This window comes from Desmodus rotundus, chromosome 9 (genome assembly GCF_022682495.2).
Source record: "Desmodus rotundus isolate HL8 chromosome 9, HLdesRot8A.1, whole genome shotgun sequence".
Lineage (NCBI taxonomy): Eukaryota > Metazoa > Chordata > Mammalia > Chiroptera > Phyllostomidae > Desmodus > Desmodus rotundus.
Window position 1 is genome coordinate 73,298,005 of NC_071395.1, and position 4,587 is coordinate 73,302,591.

The following is a 4,587-nucleotide window of genomic DNA, read 5'->3' on the forward strand; positions in this document are numbered from 1 at the left end:
TTACTTTACTAGGGTCACAGCTTAGTAAGTGGCAGATCCTTGCCTTTTCACGGTCCCCTCTGCCTCTTGTAAGGAGCGTGAAAATACACTGTACATTGTGCTGGGTTGAACCACTGGAAAGGACTGTTATTACACTCTCTCTCCATCAATCTTTAGTGCTCAGAGTAATTTTCTTGAGCTTTTTATTCTCCCAGGCACTTGTGCAGACCGACAGCAGCAGCGCCGCCTGCGTGGCCCCTGCAGCCTCCTGCGGCGTTGAGAGCAGAGCTTCACCCCCAGTGACCACAAGCCGCTCACGAACAAAGGAAAGGGGGTTTTACGAGCCTTCTCAATTTTGTTTCCATTAGCCTATTGCCAGAGAAAATTCCACGCTTGTTTCCCCCACAAGTTGAAGCCACTTTGTTGCACTGGCATAATTCCTTACAATAACATTAACATATCATTGGAGCTCATTACCTTTGGTGTGATAGTTCCCTATTGAACTGTGTCAGACTAATTATGTCAGTTCCTTTTCATTCCAGTTTAGTGCTTCTCCAGAGAGTCGCAGTGCAGCACCGCTAATAATGATTAAACTGCTGTCTAATGCTCCACTGGACGACCAAACCAAACAGGGAGAAATTCCTCGCTGAAGACGGGACACTCGAGCAACCCTAGTACTTGATACAATTTGGTGTTTTAAAAGCCATTCCCCAGCAGGCATTTCCACATGACGATGGAAGACTGGTAGTGTTTCTTGGGGGTGGGGAAAGAAAAAAGCAAATCAGGAGAGGAAATAGCTTGGCAAGGTGAGGCGAGCGAGCGGAGGCAGAGAGGCAACCCAGGTGCTTTCATCGGCCTGCTGAGCCCTCAAGTTCCAGTCGGAGCCAAGCTCTGCCACTCAGCCGGCAGGCGTGGGTGTCAGGGTGAGGCCAGGGTAATGAATCAGGACAAGCCAATATCAAATGCTTAAAGCTCTGTCGCCAGTGTCAGATGAAGGCGCCCGGGGAAGATGAATGAAAATGAAGTCATTTTCACCTTCCTGTAGTCTCATACAGAGCTCTTTGCTCAAGCTGAAATCGAACATGCCTTTGTCTTTTTGCATAAGAGGGAGGAAGGAAATCTTGTGCTTTAACACGAACGCCAGCAGAAGGTTGGAGCACCTCGCCCCCTAAGGATGCCGACTCGCCCAGGGCACCCATTCTCGATGCTGATTAATGATCCTCATAACAGTGACTAGCAACAGCCAAGTGATTACTTTGTGCCAGGCAGCGTGTTAAGGGTTTCACATCTGCTGGCTCATTTAATTCATACAGTAAGCCTATCAGGTAAGAAACCGGGATGCAGGGAGAGTAAGTACCTTGGTTAGGTTGCTCAGCAGAACCCCATATCTGACTTGCTAATCTGTTTGCAGACCTACCCTCCCTCTTCATTTAGTCAAGTACAATGAGTAAGGCATTTCCATGCTCCTGCCTTGACCTGCGACCCTCAGACATATTTGGAGCCTATAGGCAGCTTGGCCTTCTTGGGACTGAGAGCCCAATAGTTATTTGCAGTCCTGGGTGATCCCTTCTGTGACTGGACAAAGGCCAGGTGGTCTGAGAACACATTAAAGCATTCGCTCACAAGTGTTCCTCTGAGCGCCTGTACGTGCCAGGCGGGGCTGGGCGTCAGGGACACCAAGGTCAGCAAAACTGCTACTTACTTTGCTTCCACGGAGGCTTCAGCCTAGATGGGAAAGTGTAATCTTTAACACTCATTAAGCTCTTTCAGTGGGCCGAGTTCTGTGCTAAGTGCCATTAAAGGAGTCAGTTTATTGAACCCTCGCTGTGGCTTTCTGTCAGTCGTATAGATGAGAAAGTGAAGCCATGGGGAGTCATGCCATTGGTTCAAGGTCACTGCCCCGAACCAGCCCATTCAACCACAGGCAGACCTGACCTATTCTTGGGGATTAGCATAATGGGGCACACATGGTTTTTCTCTTGAGGGCACCTTATTTCTAGAGGAGTAGGCCACTAGCACTCTCAAGACCAGCTTTATACCCTTTCCATGGGACTTTTCGGTGTGGCACCAACTGGGGACATTACATCCATATGAGCTGTGCTGCCATATTGGAGGTGGATGGAGGAAAGCCACAGAGGCTCTGGCTCGGCCACAATGATTGTACAGCAGAAGAACATGTGATGTTTGCCCAGCATGGCTTGGCTCAAGGAAGGGCACACAGGCCATGCCCTGTCCCACTAGGCCATGTGGCATGACACTGCAGCTTGAGACGTACCAACTGAGGTGCACAGACTTCTGGGGGTGTGGGTACAGTGGGATGCTTGAGCAGCCAGCTCTGCCCCAGACCATGCACACAGCTTCTTGGCAGGCACTTAGATAAGAGCCGTCTCTTTTTACCTTGACAACAGCCTGCAAGGTAGGCATTGGTAGCAATATTGTATAGATGAGAAAACTGAGGCTGGAGAAGTTAGCAACTTGCCAAAAGTCAAATGACCAGAGCGAGGATTGGAACTTGGTTCTGACTCCAAAACTCAAACTACCCCCACTCTCTTCCCCCACTAGGCTGTCTAATAAATTGAGGCTTCCAGACCTGGTTCGTGCTGATTCTCTGCCTCATTTTCCCTTCTTCAGCCACCTCTACCTTTCCATCCTTAAAATTCAAATGCTTCCCAAACATTCATTCAAATCTACTCAAGAGAAATGAAATACACATCCACAAAAAGAATTGTTTGCAAATGTTCACAGCAGTGTTACTAATAGTGGCCAAACACATGGAAACTACCCAAATGTCCATCAACTGGTGAATAGATAAGCAAAATGTGGCCTATTCATACAATAGAATACCATGTGACAATAAAAAGGAATAAAGGACTGATACATGCCACAATGGGCATGAGGGTCAAACACATTTTGCTGAGTGAAAGGAGCCAGACAGAAAAACTCACGTCTTGCATGATATCATTTACATGCAATGTTCATAGCAGGCAAATCTATAGAGATAGGAAGTAGATGAGTGGTCTCCTCGGGCTGGAGGGGAGGATGGGGGAGGACGGGAGAGACTGCACACAGATACATCTCTTTGGCATAATGGAAATATTCTAAAATTAGATTGTAGTGAGGGCTGCCCAACTCTGTCAGTAAAATAACGGATCAGTGAATCATGCTTTTAGAAAGGCTAATTTTATCGTATGTAAATTATACCTTCATAAAGCTTTAAAAAAGAAAAGAAAAACATCTGACACCTCTGAAGGAGGTGAGCTGGAGGGTCCTTCCCTGCCTCGCTTCCTGAGGTTGCAGGGACCAGCCCCTCCCCACCTGGCTCCCGCTGGCTGGCGTTCTTTCCATGGAGACACCCCGACCCTGAACTGACCTCTCTTCTTTTTCTCACCTGATCTGAGCTCGTGTTTTGCAGAGCTTCAGTCTCTGGGGGCAAAGTCCAACTTCTTATTCACCATCAAAGGCACAGAATCTGGGTCAGCAGAAAATGTGCTTTTTTTCCTAAGGAGTGAGGGCAAAAAGCAGGTGTCAGGCCAGCAAATTAGGAAGGAAGTCAGGAGGGGCCAAGACACACCATCTGTCTCTTGGCTTGGGGCTGGGAAGGAGCTGCTGCTCAGAAGCAGGGCAAGCAGGTGAGAACAGGTGAGAGGGCTGACCTGGACACAGGAGCTTTTTGTAAACGTGGGGAGCAGAGGGCAGGTCAGGTGCTGTTGAGGGTGGGGCAGGCAGGGCCGAGGCTGAGGGAGGGGTTGTTGGGAGGCGGGAGTGGGAGAGGTGCTGATTTCATCTAGGTTGGTTGAGAAAGTCTTCTTAGAGTCAGACGATTTTTTTGCCCCAGGAGGACTTATTCTCCTTCCACTACCCACCCCCTGAAGACTTTTAATTGCAGTGTAACTTACAGAAAGTTGCACGAACTATTAGTGTAGAGTAGTGTATAGCTCCATGAATTTTCACACAGCTCCTGAGCCGTAATCTGCTCAGGCTGCTGTAACAAAACACCACAGATGGGGCGGCTTAAACCACAGATGTGGATATCTTACTATTCCGGAGGCTGGGAGTCTCTGAGATCCCTGTACAGTATGGTCAGGCTCTAGTGGGATCCTTCCTCTTCCTGGCTTGCAGGTGGCTGCCTTTTCCCTGTGTCCTTACATGGCAGGAGGGACACAGAGAGATCGCTTCTGGCCACCTCTTTTCTTTTAAAATTTTTATTAAATTTATTGAGGTGACATTGGTTAATAAGATTGTATAAGTTTCAGGGATATAATTCTATAGTATAGCATCTGTGTACTGTATTGTGTGTTCACCACCCAAGTCAAGTCTTCTTCCATCACCTTTTACCCTCTTCTACCTCCCTGCACCCTGTTTCCCTCTGGTAACCACCACACTGTTGCTGTGCCCATGAGTTTTTTGTTTGTTTGTCTTGTTTGTTCTTTACTGTTGTCTGTTTTATATCCTACATATGAGTAAAAGCATTCAGCTCTAAACCTGGCTGGTGTGACTCAGTGGATTGAGTGCCAGCCTGCAAACCAAAGGGTCTTTGGTTCAATTCCCAGTCAGGGCACATGCCTGGGTTGTGGGCCAGGTCCCCAGTAGGGGGCATGTGAGAGACAA